We start from the raw sequence: 16,887 nt of genomic DNA, 5'->3' as shown, positions 1-16,887 counted from the left end.
ATTATACTTAGATGGTACAGATAGGCAAGGCCTGCCTGAAAATTTGTTTACAACATAGTTACTATTGAAAAGAGAGACTCAATTATTTGATAATAGGCCTCCCCACCTTTTTTTTTTTTTTAAAGTTAGATTAAAACTTATTTCTGGATGATCTTAGTAGAACTAACTATAATTCAATATTTCCTAATAAATTTCTGTTTGGATGGTAAATGTTTTTCCGGTTGGCCTAATGGCCAAGTAGCAAAAAACTGAAAACTTGATACTACATATAGTCACTTATAATATGTTGGTATGTTTTAGAGCATGTAATTAAAACAATAATCCTCAATAAATTTATAATAAGTTATTGTTTATTGTTTTGTGCTTCCAATCAATGCATTCTTTTTTTTTTAAAATAAATTTATTTATCTGCATTCTTTATATAAAATAGTTTATATAAAATTTTTGAATAAGAAGGGATTCCCCTGCCCTCCCCCATTCTGTTATTTGTTTTTTCTTAGTTTTGGTCAATACAGACAATGAAGGTAATTTATCTTTGGATAAGTACAAGTTTATACTGGAATGTTTTGGGAAGAGGTGAAGCTGCTTTATAGCCACAGATATGGAAGATGCCAACTGTTCTTTACTAGTGAAAATATTTAGAAATTATCTGTCACTGAGCATAGGTTTGCATTTAATTTTACTCAATTGAAAATTTTATTTAAAAGTGTAATCTGCTTATGTTCACATATAGGTTGAGTACTCATTTACAAATTGTACCCATAAAAGTGTTTTTCTAATTTTCTCAAGATCTTGACCGTTGTGTCTTTACAGAGTGTCTTAGTAGATTAACCAGGTGTAATCATTCTATGTTCGTTTATACCAAGTGCAGGAGTATCAGTTTAGTCTGTTACCAGGGATTTAATAATATTTAATATTGCAGCCACGTTGTTGATTTGTGGCTTAAATTTGTTATGATATAGTTAAGGAACACATTTGTAGAGATTGTTCTTTTTCTCTTTGTACACTATGCTAAAAAGATACTTTTATTTTGAAAAGTCTACATATCTTTGTGGATAAACCTATTTTGTTTACATGGATATCTACATCCTTTTCCTCTTTAAGGATTTAGGATTTAAGATTTTGTACATCAACATCAAATTAATTTACTGGGCAAGACAGATGTGCTTTTACTGTCTAGACTTTTGGGAGTTCTATTCTATTTCCAGTGAACTCCTGGAAATTTAGTTTTTATACTAGACTAGCTGAGAAAATTCAAAACAAGCACAGACATCCTAATGAATTTCTTTTTTTTTTTTTGTTAGAGTAAACATCATTCCTGCAACTATCCTGTAACTCTAGTAATGTTAATCTTGTCCTGGAGCTATTTTTATTGCACTTACTGCTTGGGTCATTCAGTTTGAAAATTTTTAATTGATTTTTCTGCTCTCTGGAACATTTTATTTTATTTGCAATATTATGTATTTTTTACTGATGTATATTTGATGCACAATATTATATAATTTTCAGGTGTACAACATAGTTCAGAATTTTTAAAGATTATATTCCATTTGAGCATTACTTACATTGTTCTTTCTTTTTTTTCTCCATTCTCTCATTTTCTTGCCAGAATTATAAACTCAAGGGCAAGGCACTATGACATATACTTATTTTGTATCTCATATTGTCAATATAGGTGTCTACAAAATACTATTTGATTTTGTGTTTTTATTATAGAAAACTTTCAAACATATACAACATTAAAATTAGGTAACAGCCCCCCACGTACCCTCACCCAGTTACCATAACTATCCACATTTTTCTGAACTAATTTTATCCTCCACTTTTTTTTCTTGGAGTATTTTGAAGCAAATTCATGAAATATCTCTAACAGATATCACACCTAACAAAATTAATGTCACCCAATACTTAGTCTGTGTTTAATTTTTCCAGATTGTCTCAAAAATGGCTTTTTACAGTTGATTCAAATAAGGATCCAAATAAGGCTCACACATTGCATTTACTTAATATGTCTCCAAAGTCTCTCCATCTATTGAGTCCCTCTCCCAACATTTTCTTTTCCATGATAATTTAACTGTCCTGTAATTTTCCACATTCTGGATTTGGCTGATTATTTTATCTTCTAACTTGTATGTATGCCACACATTGTCTATAAAATGGTAGTTAGATCTAGAGAATTGATTGCTTTTGGCAAGGATACTTCATAAGTGGTGTTGTGTACTTCCTTTTCTATCATGCCACGAAGCACAGAATGGCTGGTTGCCCCCTCTCAGTGACATTAGGGTTAGTCAGAGATTCAGATATCAATTTTATTTTTACACTAAGTTTCCTATCAACCTTTCACTTAATAGCATTAGCTTCTATTGAATATTGATTTTTAGCTCTATTAGAGGTTGCAAATTAGTGGTTTTCTGACCATATTCTGTACTAATTGGACTTTATAATATGTTCTTGAGTTCATCAACTATTTGTTTCTTTCTGAAGCAGTTTGTTCAGAAAAAGCTGGAGAAATGCTTAATTTTTTTAAAATTTAATTTTTTTATTGAGGTATAGTTGATTTACAATATTTTATTAGTTTCAGGTATACAACATAGTGATTCAAAATTTTTATAGTTTATACTGCATTTATAGTTATTATAAAATATTGGCTATATTCCCTGTGCTGTACAATATGTCCTTGTAGCTTATTTATTTTATACGTAGTAGTCTGTACCTCTTAATCCCCTACCCCTATTTTCCCCTCCCCCCTTTCCTTTCCCCACTGGTAACCACTAGTTTGTTCTCTATATCTGTCACTCAGTTTGTTTTTTATTATATTCACTAGTTTAATTTTAGAGTCCACATATAAATGATAACATACAGTATTTGTCTTTCTCTGTCTGACTTATTTCACTAAGCATAATATTCTCTAGGTTCATCCATGTTGCTGCAAATGGCAAAATTTCATTCGTTTTTATGGCTGAGTAGTATTCCATTGTATATGTATACCACATCTTCTTTATCCACTCATATTGATGGGCACTTAGGTTGCTTCCATATCTTGGCTATTGTAAATAATGCTGCTATGGACTTTGGGGTGCATGCATATTTTTGAATCAGTGTTTTTGTGTTTTGTTTTCTTTAGATAAATACCTAGGAATTGATGGATCATATGATAGTTCTATATTTATTTTTTGAGAACCCTCCATACTGTTTTTCATAGTGGCTACACCAATTTACATTCCCACCAACAACATACAATGGTTCTCTTTTCTCCACGTCCTTGCCGACATTTGTTACATGTGATCGTTTTGATGATAGCCATTCTGACAGATGTGAGGTACCTGAGATCTCGTTGTGGTTTTGATTTGCATTTCTCTGATGATTAGCCATGTTGAGCATCTTTCCATGTGCCTGCTGGCCATCTGTATGTCTTTGGAAAAATGCCTGTTCAGATCTTCTGCGCATTTTAAAATTAGGTTGGCTGTTTTTTTTTGGTATCGAGTTACATATTTCAGATATTAATCCCTTATCGGTCATATCATTTTGTTGTTTTTTATTTTGTTGATGGTTTCCTTTGCTGTGTAAAAGCTTTTAAGTTTAATTAGGTCCCATTTGTTTGCTTTTGTTTCCTTTGCAGTAGGAGACAGATCCAAAAATATATATTGCTACAGTTGATATCAAAGAGTGTTCTGCCTATATTTTCTTCTAGGAGTTTTATGGTTTCTGGTCTTATAAATGCTTAATTTTAAAAAACACTTTGTCAGTTTTCAGATAAGTAAGTTGGTGTCTTAGCAACCTCCAGGGGTGACAAATAAAAAATTTTTTTGCAGTTGTTTTTTTAAACTATCTTTAGGACCTCATGGGTGGTTATATATTTGATGTATCTTAATCAATTACAATTATTGTTCTCACTTGATGCTTGAATTATCCTATTTGGGATGGGTGTGTGGGAGAGAGACTCCGAGTTGATACTATGCCATTTTTTACATAATTCAAACAGTCTTTGATACTTTCTGGCACAACATGTGCCAGTTTCATCTTTTATATTTTCTGCCCAGACCTGATGTCATCCTGACCTTAGTGGGAATGTCTGCAGTGCTGTGGTTCTCAAGATTTTTGGTGTCAAGACCCCTTTACGCTCTTAAAAATTATTGAGGAATCCAAAGAACTTTAATTTATGGGGGTTTATCTGTTGATATTTTCCATATCAGAAATTAAAACTGAGAAAAATTTTGTTTGTTAATTCAAAAATAATGATAAAACTGTTATATGTCAATGTAAATATTTTTTATGAAAAATAACTTTCAAAACAAGATTTAGTGAGAAGCATGGCATTGTTTACATTTTTGCAAATCTTTTTTTTTTTTTTTTGGTCTTTATAATAGAGGATGGCTAGATCCTCATATCTGTTCTTACATTCAGTCTGTTGTGACACAGTGTTTTGGTTGAAGTACTTAAAATCTGGCCTCACATGGCTATGTGATTGAGAAATGGAGGAGTATTTAAGAACCTCTTTATGTAATTATGGATATTCTTTGATGCTATTCTAGAATGTGACAGGTAATAGTTTCTTAAAAGTTGGTTGCAATGAAGAATCTTAAACTATATTAATAACATTTTATACTCTGTTACACTAACATCCACTGGTCTGTCTTGCAGTTTGAGAGGGTCACTTACCCACATGTGGTTTTGTAACACCATGAATTTGTCATTTGGAAAATACCAGTTCATTGAATTTTGTACATCTTGCAAATGTTCACACATTTGATTATATGGTATCAAAAATAAATCACAGTTTTAAACATCCCCACTAATCTCATCAGGGAAATCTAAGTACTGAGAAGCTGTCACGCTCACGGTGGTGGACAAAATTTTTCTAAAATTCTGATTTTCACTTGAGTGCTTAAATTTTATCATGGCAGCAAATATTGTCAGTTGTTTTCCTTGAAGTGACAGCTCACTTTATCAATTTTTGAGAAAATATCTGTCAAAAATACTCAAGTCTGAATAACTATAGTTTGTCTGCTGGTTGTTCTTTAAAGTGAAAATGGTGTTCCATGAAAAATGCACCACTTCGGTTTACAGCTCAGTCGCACAAATGCTTCCTGGAGACAGCCATCCTACTTGGATATGCAGCAGAAGTGCTTCATGTGTAGTTCCCATTTCTTCACCTAGAGTATTAAAGATGTACTCAAGGGTTGAGACAGTAAAATTCCTCATGTTTATTACTTCCTCAAAAGTATTCTTATGTAAAAATGGCTTCCCCTCCCCCCACTATAATATGTGTGATGAAGGACTACTAGTATAGTTTGTTGCCACTACCATGATTTGTGCTAAGACACCAGCAATTTTGCCCACTGCTTTTGCATAACATTCACTAGTAACATAATGAAAAGGGGAAATAATGTCTTGGTTGGGTCCACATACCACACTTTGAGAACTGGAGCTCTGGTGTTTCCCCATTATATCAGCTGCTGAGTTTTTAAAAGTTTATTTCCTTATTTTTATTTATATTAATGAGGTGTTCCTATTTTTGAGGCTTTTAAAAACATAAATGAGTGTTCATTTTTCCATTTTTTTAAATCTGTGAAGATAAGCGTATTTTTCTCTTTAGCTCTATTAATATGATTATTTGTATTAATGGATTTCCTAATATTGAACTCCTCTTACATTTCTGAAGTAAGCACTGCTTGATCTTGATGGATTATTGGATTCTGTTTGCTAATAGTAGTTACAATATTTGCATTAATATTTATAAGTGAAATTGGTCTATAGTTTTATTGAGCAGTATTTATCTGGTTTTGGAATCAATTTTATATTTGCTTTATAAAAATAATTTGGATGTTTTCATTTTTTCCCCTATGTGCTGAGGGAGTGTAAATAGCATTTGCATCATCTGATCTTTAAGCTTTGGTAGACTGCTTTGTGAAACGAGCTGAGCCTGGTGTGTTTTTGGCAGGGGAACTCGTTTATGATTTTCTTTATTTCTTTTTACAAAATTCATTTGTTTAGAGCTTTTGTTTCTATTCGTGTCAGTTTTGGTATATTTACCTAGAGTGTTACTTATTTCATCTAAATTTTATTAAAAATTTTTTTTCCATAAAATTGTACAGGGTAGTCTCATGATTTAAAAAAATTTTCTGTTTTGCGTTAGTTTCTTTTGTGTGTTTGTACTTTCTTTTAAAAATCAGGTTAACTATTTCTATTTTGTTGATGAATTTTCAAAGAACCAGCTTTTTTGGTTTACTTATTGTTTCTTCTGTTTCTAACTCATCAATTTCTGCTTTATTTTTTTAAAATTGACATATAACATTGTATTAGTTTCAGGTGTACAACATAATGGTTCAGTATATGTATATATTGCAAAATGATCACCACGATAAGACTGGTTAACATTCATCAACATACATAAGTTACAAATTTTCTATTTCTTATGATGAGAACTTTGAAGATCTACTCTCCCAGCAACTCAAGTATACAATAGAGTATTTTTAACTACAGACAGTTGACTCTTGACCAACATGGGTTTGAACTGTGCAGGTTCACTTACATGTGGATTTCTTTCACTAAATGTGTATTATATATATATACACTATACTGTCCGTAGTTGGTTGAATCCATGGATGTGGAACTGTGTATAAGGAAGGCTGAATATAAAGTTATACTTGAATATTTGACTGCATGGAACATTGGTGCCCCTAATCCCTGACTTGTTCAAGGGTCAACTGTATATGTATTAACCTCCACCTCTGCCAACCACCAACCTATACTCTGTATCCATGATCTCACTTTTTAAATTTTAATTTTTTATATTCTATGTGTAAGTAAGATCATACGGTATCTGTCTTTCTCTGTCTGACTTATTTCAATTAGCACAATGCTGTCAAGGTTCATCCACGTTGTCACAAATGGCAGGATTTCCTTCCTTTTTTATGGGTGAATAATATCGCATAATGTATACTGCATTTTCTTTTTCTTTCTTTTTTTTTACAGTTGAAATTTATTTGATGTATAATATCATGTTAGTTTCAGGTGTACTACGTAATGACTTTACATTTGCATACACTATGAAATGATCACCACAATAAGTCTAGTGTTGTAACTATCTGTCCATATGCAAAGTTATAACAATATTATTGACCATATTCCTTATGCTGTATATTACATCCTCATGACTTTTTTATTATATAACTGGTGGTTTATACTTTTTAATCCCCTATACCTATTTCACCCCCACTTCTATTTCTGGCAACCACCTGTTTGTTCTCTGTATCTATGAGTCTGTTTTCATTTTGTTTTGTTATTTTAGATTGCACATAGAAGTGAGATCATGAGGTATTTGTTTTTCTCTGACTTACTTCACTTAGCTTATTTAATACCCTCTAGATCCATCCGTGTTGTCTCAAATGGCAAGATTTTTTTATGGCTTAGTAATATTCCATTGTATATATACCACATATTCTTTATCCATTCATATGTTGATGGGCACTTAGCTTGCTTCCATATCTTGGCTATTCTAAATAATGCTGCAATGAACATTGGAGTGCATACATATATCTTTTTGAAATAGTGTTTCTGTTTCCTTCGGGTATATACCCTGAAGGGAAATTGCTGGATCATATGGCAGTTCTATTTTTAATTTTTTGAGAAAACTCCATAGTGTTTTCCATAGTGGCTGCACCAATTTACAGTCTCACCAACAGTGCACGAGGGTTCCCTTATCTCCACATCCTTTCCAACACGTGTTTTTTGTTGTCTTTTTGATAATAACCATTCTGATAGGTGGGAGGTGATATCTCCCTGTGGTTTTGTGATCATCTATTGAGATGATCATATGATTTTTTATCCATTTTGTGAGTGTGTTGTATCACATTGATCAATTTGCAGATGTTGAACCATCTTTGCATCCCTGGAATAAATCCTACTTGATCATGGTGTATGATCACTTTTAATGTATTATTGAATTTGGTTTATTGAGGTTTTTGCATCTATGATTATCAGGGATATTGGCCTATAATTTTCTTTTCTTGTGGCATCCTTGTCTGGTTTGGTATCAGGGTAATGTTGGCCTCTAAAATGAGTTTGGAAGTGTTTCTATTCTATTTTTTTGGAAGAGTTTGAGGACTGGTATTATTTCTTCTTTAAATGGTAAAAATCACTAGTGAAGCCGTTTGGTCCTGAACTTTTGTTTATTAGAATGTTTTTGATTACTCATTCAATTTCCTTACTAGTAATCTGTCTGTTCAGATTTTCTATTTTTTTAAAAATTTATTTATATTTATTTTTGGCTGTGTTGGGTCTTTGTTTCTGTGTGAGGGCTTTCTCCAGCTGTGGCGAGCGGGGGCCGCTCCTCATCGCGGTGCGCGGGCCTCTCACTGTCCGGCCTCTCCCATTGCGGAGCACAGGCTCCAGACGCGCAGGCTCAGTAGTTGTGGCTCACGGGCTTAGTTGCTCCGCGGCATGCGGGATCCTCCCAGACCAGGGCTCGAACCCGTGTCCCCTGCATTGGCAGGCAGATTCTTAACCACTGCGCCACCAGGGAAGCCCCAGATTTTCTATTTTTGTCATTCAGTCTTGGTAGTGTTTTTAGGAATTTGCCTATTTCTTCTACATTGTTTAATTTGTTGGTATACAATTGTTTATAGTAGTCTCTTATAATCCTTTGTATTTCTGTGATATCAGTTGTAACGTTTCCTCTTTTATTTCTGATTTTATTTATTTGAGTCCTCTCTTTTTTTATCTTGATGAGTCTAGCTAAAGGTTTATCAATTTTATCTTTTCAAAAACCAGCTCTTGATTTCATTGATCTTTTCTATTGTGTTTTTAGTCTCTATTTCATTTATTTCCACTATGATCTTTGTTATTCCCTTCCTTCTACTAACTTTGGGCTTCATTTCTTCCTCTTTTTCTAGTTGCTTGAGGTATAAAGTTAGATTATTTATTTGAGATTTTCTTATTTCTTGAGGTAGGCATTTATTGCTATGAACTTCCCTCTTAGAACTGCTTTTGTGGCATCCCTTATGTTTTGGTGTGTTGCATTTCCATTTTTATTTGCCTTAAGGTATATTTTGATTCCTCTTTTTTTTTTTTTTTTTTTAAAGGATTTTCTTATTTATTTATTTATTTATTTTTGGCTGTGTTGGGTCTTCGGTTCGTGCGAGGGCTTTCTCCAGTTGTGGCAAGCGGGGGCCACTCTTCATCGCGGTGCGGGGACCGCTCTTCATCGCGGTGCGCGGGCCTTTCTCTATCGCGGCCCCTCCCGTCGCGGGGCACAGGCTCCAGACGCGCAGGCTCAGCAATTGTGGCTCACGGGCCCAGCTGCTCCGTGGCATGTGGGATCTTCCCAGACCAGGGCTCGAACCCGTGTCCCCTGCATTAGCAGGCAGATTCTCAACCACTGCGCCACCAGGGAAGCCCTGATTCCTCTTTTAATTTCTTTTTTAACTCACTGGTTGTTCAGTAGCATGTTGTTTAATCTCTCCATATTTTTGAATTTTCTAGTTTTCTTCTTATAATTGATTTCTAGTTGCATACCATTGTGGTTGGAGAAGATGCTTGATATGATTTCTGTTTTCTTAAATTTATTAATACTTGTTTTGTGGCTAACATATAATCTATCCTGGAGAATGTTCCATGTGCACTCGAGAAGAATGTGTATTCTGTTGTTTTTGCATGGAATGTTCTAGATATATTTGATAAGTCCTTCTAGTATAACGTGTTATTAAAAGTCAGTGTTTCCTTTTGATTTTCTGTCTGAATGATCTATCCATTAATGAAAATGGAGTATTAGAGTCCCCTATTATTCTTGTATTTCTATCTATTTCTCCCTTTATGTCTGTTAATATTTGCTTTATATATTTAGGTGCTCTTTTGTTGAGTGTGTAAATATCTCTCATTCTTTTCTGAGGGACAACTTAGTCTGGTAAAGTTTTCTTGGTTGGCAGGTTTTTTTTTTTTTTCTTTTGGAAGTTTGAATATATAATCACATCACATTCTCTCTTGGACTGCAAGGTTTCTGCTGAGATATTCAGTGATAGTCTTGTGGGAGTTCTCTTGTAAGTGCCAAGCTTCATTTCTCTTGCTACTTACAAGATTTGATCTTTTTTTAATATTATTTTTATTTTTTGCAGTTTCATTATAATGTGTTTTGGAGAAGATCTCTTTGGGTTGAATTTGTTTGGGGACCTCTGAGCTTCATGATCTTGATGTCTAAATCTCTCCCCAGATATGGGAAATTTTTATTCATTATTTCTTTAAATAAGCTTTTTGCCCCTATCTCCCTCTCTTCTCATTCTGGGGCTTCCATAATGCATAGATGATGATGATGATGGTGATTTTGGTGCCCCTTAACTCCCTTAGGGTTTCTTCATTCCCTTTCATTATATTTTCTTTCTACTCTTCTGACTGGATCATTTAAAATAATCTGTCTTCAACCTCACTGATTATTTTTTTCTTTCACTTGATCGAGTCTGCTGTTGAAGCTCTTTATTGAATTCTTTAGAACAATTATTTTGAATTCTTTTTTGGGTAATCTGTGGATCTCTATTTCTTTGGGGTCCATTACTGGAAGTTTACTGTGTTGCTTTGGTGGTGTCATGTTTCCCTGATTCTCCATAATCCCTGTAGCCTTGTGTAGGCATCTGCACATTTGAAGGATCAGTCACCTCTTCCAAACTTTATGGACTGACTTTGGTAAGGAAAGACCTTCACCTTTGGGTGGTGGCATGCTGGAGCATTTTGTGATTCTAAGTCTAGTGATGTGGGGCACCAAGTGTGAGGGTGTGTTGTGGTTCTGGGTCCAGGAGTACATGGTGTCTTGTTAGCTCAGGCGACTGGGATCTATGACATTGACAATTGCATGATCCTTGGAAAGAGCTGCAGGGGTCCACAGTGGCTGCAAGGGCTCCTGGTCCTCAGTGGTGCCTCTAGGTCCAGTGGCTAGGGACCAGGGCACGTGGTAGTGGTGGTTGGAGTCAGGGTATACACATACTTGGTTGCGGGGGCAGCTGCAGGTGCCTGCATGGTGGCAGGGGCTGGCTGCAGACACCTGTGTGGTGGCAAAGGCCAGAGCCAGCAGCAGGGGCCAGGGCCAACTGCTGTGGCTGCATGAACAGCTGTGGAGGCCCTGGCTGTTGGTATGTACTCGTTTGACTAAAGGGGCAAGCCTTAGGTGAGTGCAAGGCAGTGGAGGCTAGTGATAGGAGCTGGGGCAGGCAGCATACAGGCACACACTTGCAGGGGCTTGCTTCAGGCCCATGTAGCAGTACAGGCCAGTGACAAGAGTCAGGGCCATCTCTGGGTCCACAAGCTGCTGAGGGGGCCTTGGCTGTCTCTGTGCACTCTTGTGGCTGCAATAACTGGCCATGGGTGCATGCACAGCAATGGGTGCATGCACAGCAATGGGGATCAGTTTTGGGGGCCTAGGCTGCAGAGACTGACTGGTAGCCAGTGTGGATCCTGGGCTTTGGTGGGGAGGGACTTGTGCAGATGGTATCTTTGAACATGAAAACCTGTGAGGTGAAAATCTCAGCAGCAAAATCTTCAGGGGGCCCACAGTGAGTATGCTTCCTGTTGGTTTCCTCAGCAGCAAAAGCTGTTAGGGTCCACTGCGAGCAGTCTGCTGGGATCTGCAATGAAATCTTCAGTGATAAAAGCTGGGGAGGCGGTCTACAGTGTCTGCAAGGGCTATTGTGGTTCTCAGCAGTGAAGACTTCTGTGGTCCTCTGCAGAGCTGGCTGCTGGGAACCACATTTGCTCATGCTTCAGGACTGATACTGGTAGCTCCTGCCCTTCTCTGTTCCTAGCCAGCTCTAGGTGTCTCAGCCTTGCTGGTCTCTGGGCAGGGTAAAACTGAAGTGGGTTCTTTGTGCAGTGCTCCGAAAGGCTGGGGAAGCTGGTTGCTCACCCCACTTTCCTTTCACTGATGAGGGAAACTTCAGGCTGAGGAGTTTCCTCTTAGCGTTGAGCAGTGCCAGCCTGGGGGATGGGATGACACAGACAAAATGAAACTATTCTTCCTACCCTTTTTTTGTGGTTATTTTCAGTTTTTTGGCTCCATTGTGTTGCTGAAGCTTCTTAAGTGGACTCCTGAGCTCTCCCAGAGCTATTTTCATTCATGGATAGGTGTCTAATTGTTATTCTTTGTGTGTGTGGGGTCTCCTACTCCACCATCTTGATGATGTCACTCTTGTCCAGTCCTTTAAAAATGTCACACTATTGTCTTTTAGGTGCATGGTTTCTAACAAGGTGGCTGTTATAATTGTTACATTATTTCTCTTTAGTAATGTGTCTTTTTTTCCCCTTTGCCTTCAAGATTTTCTCTTTGTTTTGTGTTTTCAGAGGTTGAATTTGATATGTCTCTATCTTGCTTGGGTATTTATCTTGGTTGGTGGTTTAGATCTGTGGTTTGATATATGCCATTAATTTTGGAAATTCTTAGCCATTATCCCTTCAACTATTTATTCTATCGCAGTCTCTGTCTTATTTTCCTTCTGGAATTCTAATTGCACATCTATTAGATCATTTGTTGTTGTCTTACAGTTCCTGGATGCTATATTCTGTTTTTATTTTTAAATATTTTTTTCCTTGTTGTTCAGTTTGTATATTTATCAAGTTCACTGATTCTTCCCTTAGCTTTGTTAAGTCTACTAATGAACTTCTCAATAACAGTCTTGATCTCTATTACTGTGTTTTTTTTTCCTAGCCTCTCCGTTTTTTTTTTTTTTCTTATAGTTTCTCTCTCTCTGCTGAAATTCCTCATTTGACAATGAGTGTTGTCTAATTTTTCCACTGGAGCCTTTGACATATTTTTCATAGTTATTTTAAATTCCCTATCTGATAGCACCAATTTCTGTGTCATATATGAGTTTGGTTCTGTTGATTGTTTTGTCTCTTGGCATTGTGGGTTCTTTCTCTTGCTTTTTTTGTATACCACATTACTGGTAATTTTTTTTTTTTTTTTTTTTTATAGGGGAGATAGAGAAGAAGGATCTGGGCAGGGCTCCATGCCCTTCCTGCAGCAGCTGCTCTTCCACTCCCCTAAGCCTGTACCATGAGGAGTGCTTTCTCAGGACTCTTGCCATCATTTTTTGTGAGTATCCAGTGGAATCTGCAGAGAGAGAGGCCAGTGAGTGGTGTGAAGTCCCCTTTATCTGCAGCCTTTAGAGCTCCATACTCTGTCACCAGCCAGTACTCAGCCTTCACCAATTTCTTAACAATTCTAGGTGAATTCTTCTTACCAGTGTTCAAGTGCCCCAAGTAAACAAGTGCTTGCATTTCATGTCTCCCTGTAGGCATTTGTCTCTCAGATTTGGGGCTAGTTGGCATTTCTTCAACTTCAGTTCTGTGATGGATCCAGGAAAAGTCATTAACTAGCAGTTTGTTCAACTTTTTTTTTCTCTTATAAGGCCTTTTCCAGCTCTCAATAGCCAAGCAGAAACCCAAAACCCAAAACCCGATCCTTCTTTTTACCCCCCAATATCTCTACTGGTAGGATGACTCTTTGTCCTGATTTACACCAGTATAATTATTAATAGCATCCCCCTTACATTCAAGAGTTTCTTCATTTGGATGATAAATTGTATGATCAGCCTGTCCTTGAAAATATTACATAATGAGGTTTCACTAGGAACATATGTTAAGTTTGGATGGATTTATTTTGGATAAAAATCAAATATTGAAGGTCATTTTGGTAATATTCAAAAGGACATGGGGAGAAAAGGTGTAAATGAAAGACATCAACCAAATCCAATGTGTAGACTTTGTTTGGATCCTGTTTCAATCCAAAACAATTTTTTTTTCAACAGTCAGGGACATTTGAACATGGGCTTACGTATTAGAAGATATTAAAAAATTATTGTTATTTGGTTAAGTATTACAATGATATTATAGTTATGTTTTAAAAAAATCTTATTTGTTATAGATAAATTCTGATGTATTTGGAGGTGAAATGGTATGATAGTGGGAATTTATTTTAAAATGCTCAAAAACAAAAATAAAGGTGAAGGGCAAGAGAAATGTGATAGATAAAAATGAGAATGACAAAATATTGATAATTGCTGAAGCTAGGTGATAGGTAATTATTTTATTATCTCATCTTTATTGTATTTTTTGGTCAATTTCCATAATAAAAACTTTTAAAAAGAGAGACAAGAATATAATCAGGAATTTATTTCTTTAAAAAAAAAAAGGTAATTATCCTAAAATTTAAAGTGGTAAAGGTGAATTTTTCTTGTGGCAGATCAGAGGTCAGGCAGCCCTGCCTAAAATTTCATTTGAAAACTTCCTGTGCTTCAGTGATTATTTAGCAAACCAGATAATCTGTGATACGACAGGTACAGGGAGAAAAACAAGAGGTGAAATGCCATGGTTTCAGTGTAGTTCAGTCCTGTAGACCCACACTGGACCGGGAGGAGGGAATGAACCTTGCAGTTGTCTTATTAATCCTGGTTCAATTCAGTGTCTATTTTGTGCAACCTTATCTTAAGGATACGCTCTGCTATTCTTCCCTTTATCCAGGTTCTCACTGTCCCTCCATTCTCTCCTGTTTTCATAATTTGGAGAGACAAATGCCTTCGGAAGTGGGTAGCAAGGTTATAAACTCTGAGGGGCCAAGGACTGTTCACTGTTTTGAACGGTGAATGGTATACCTAGTACCATTACTGGCACATGAAAGACATTAAATAAATATTGGATGAAGAAATGAATGAATAAATTCACATTTGCTGCTTGCCACATGGAAGGGACCTACTAAATATTGTATTTGTTGAATTGAATTGTGAGTGACAGAACTGACAAGAGAATTTTAGAGATTTATGTGCATTTAGTGCTGGACCTCTTCAAGTGTTCAAAAGATGTCCAGATGAACAGAATTAGCCAACGTGATGCCTGTGAACAGGCAGGGGAAATCAAATGAAGTGCAGCGTTCATTTAAAATGAAAAGAACAATATGCAGTTGCATATAGGCCACCTTTCTTTCAAATATACTCATGGAAATGATTAGGAGAGGACAGTGATTCTCTCCTCCCCTCTAAAAGTCCTTAGCTATTGTTCTGCCAAGAAATCAGGAGATTGTAATATCCTGTCCACAAAAAGTTGTTATGACAGGTACCCTTAAATAAACAGGTGTAATTAATCATGGTGCTGTTTGTTTTGATGAGCATGCAAGAGTGACAAGTTAATAATAAATCTCCAGCTCATACAGGGGAGGTGGCTATAAGGAGATGCTGTGGTTTAATTTACATCTTTGGAAGGCACTGAAGATTTAATAATCTCCCTGTCTCATATATCAAACTAATACCCCTGAGGTAGAAAAGCAAAACATTTTTAACTATTAATCTGAGAAGCAATAAAGTCTTGTCTCAGATCACAAATAAATTGAGTTTCTGGTGGTCTCAGTGGACCCCTAGTATGTGTGATTTATTCAGATTCCAAAGCCACTCAGGACCCCTGGGAACCTTGGCTTCAAAACCATGCAAGCTGGGAACACCATGGGAATTGCCAATACAATCAGAAGGTCTAGACCGAGGGCAGTGACTGATTTTACCTTAGATCTACCCGATAATTTATTTCACTTTCTATGTCGACTACAAATAGATTATGGAATACAAGTGTATGTGAATTTGAGATTCAGTTCTAAACATTGCTTTTAGTTTTTGCTTTGGTTTAGTTCTGCTTATGTTAATACTTGTTCTTAAAAGATCAAAAGCTGTTTTGAAGTTTTTACTAAGTGTAGGATTTTAACCTGGCTCGAGAAACTGGGATACAGAAAGGGGAAAAAATCCTTCATGGCACGATGAGCCACTTGTGAAACCTAAACTGTTTTCAGACTTCCAGCTCTTTGTTTCTTAAGGAGCTAAGCTATGGGGTGTATTGAATTTATTAATTTGGAAAACTGTCTCCTTATTGATACTAGTAGAGAAGATATCATCTTCCTTGTTTAAAGAATGGACCATAATGGTCTCAGAGAAAGAGGAAGGTAGAATTATGTGCATTTGCTGTATGCACAAGTGTATTCATTGCTCTAATTTGCTATGAAATAATTTTTATAATGGAATTAGATGATAAAGTATGATTTCTGTTCATCTTTTTACTAATACTGCTTATAATTTCAACTGAATCATTGCGATGTTTAATGTACTGTTATAGGAAGTAGAACATAAAAATATCCAATTCCCCTCATCCTTCTACCTTCCTTCAGCCCTGTGGCTCACAGCTGTAAATTAAGGTTGCATTTTGTCATGTGTTCCAAGGGCACGCTGACTGGCATAGAATGAGATTCAGTCTTCAACTAGCATATCCATTCAACTTAGCAATTAGGAAAACACATAATATCACCCCAGATATACTTCGGCTACTTCTGCCTGCCTCGCTTTGAGGAAGCCTATATTCTCCTGGTCAGGAGTTCAGGTTGGGCCAGGTGGGAGAAGGCTTAGAGGAAAATCTCTTCCTCCTTCGTATTCACCTAGCAAACATCCATTGACTCCCTTAGGTCATGGGGATGTAAGGACAAACAAGGACAGAGGCAAAGAGCACTGTATCAGTTGCCTATTGCTACTGTAACAAATTACCACAAACGTAGTGACTTAAACAACACAAATTTATTATCTTCCTGCTCTGAAGGTCAGAAATCTAAAGTCAAGGTATTGGCAGGTCTGTGTCCTTCTGGAGGCTCTAGGGGGAAGTCTGTTTCCTTGCCTTTTCCAGCTTCTAGAGGCTGCCTGCATTCCTTGGTTCATGGCTCCTACCTCGAATCACTTCAACTCCTGCTTCTGCTGTCACATCTCCTACTATTCAACATATCTCCTACTCCCTCTTACAAGGATTCTTGTGATAACACTGAGCCCAGGATAGTCCAGCATAATCTCCTCACCTTAAAACCCTTAATTTAATCACACCTGCAAAGTC

The 16,887-nt window shown here is 36.3% G+C and overlaps 1 protein-coding gene across 1 annotated transcript in view; it reads left to right on the top strand.

The window, feature by feature from the left end:
- Positions 1-16,887, top strand: part of HYDIN (HYDIN axonemal central pair apparatus protein) — a 461,030-nt gene that overhangs the window by 9,056 nt on the left and 435,087 nt on the right. Inside the window, exon 2 of the mRNA XM_057534458.1 lies at positions 12,953-13,072. The gene's annotated coding sequence lies outside the window, so the exon portion shown is untranslated. The remainder of the gene's footprint in view (positions 1-12,952; positions 13,073-16,887) is intronic.

The sequence above is a fragment of the Balaenoptera acutorostrata genome, chromosome 19, assembly GCF_949987535.1.
Source record: "Balaenoptera acutorostrata chromosome 19, mBalAcu1.1, whole genome shotgun sequence".
NCBI lineage: Eukaryota > Metazoa > Chordata > Mammalia > Artiodactyla > Balaenopteridae > Balaenoptera > Balaenoptera acutorostrata.
The sequence above is the reverse complement of the archived record's forward strand: the minus strand, read 5'-3'. Positions and strand labels throughout refer to the sequence as shown.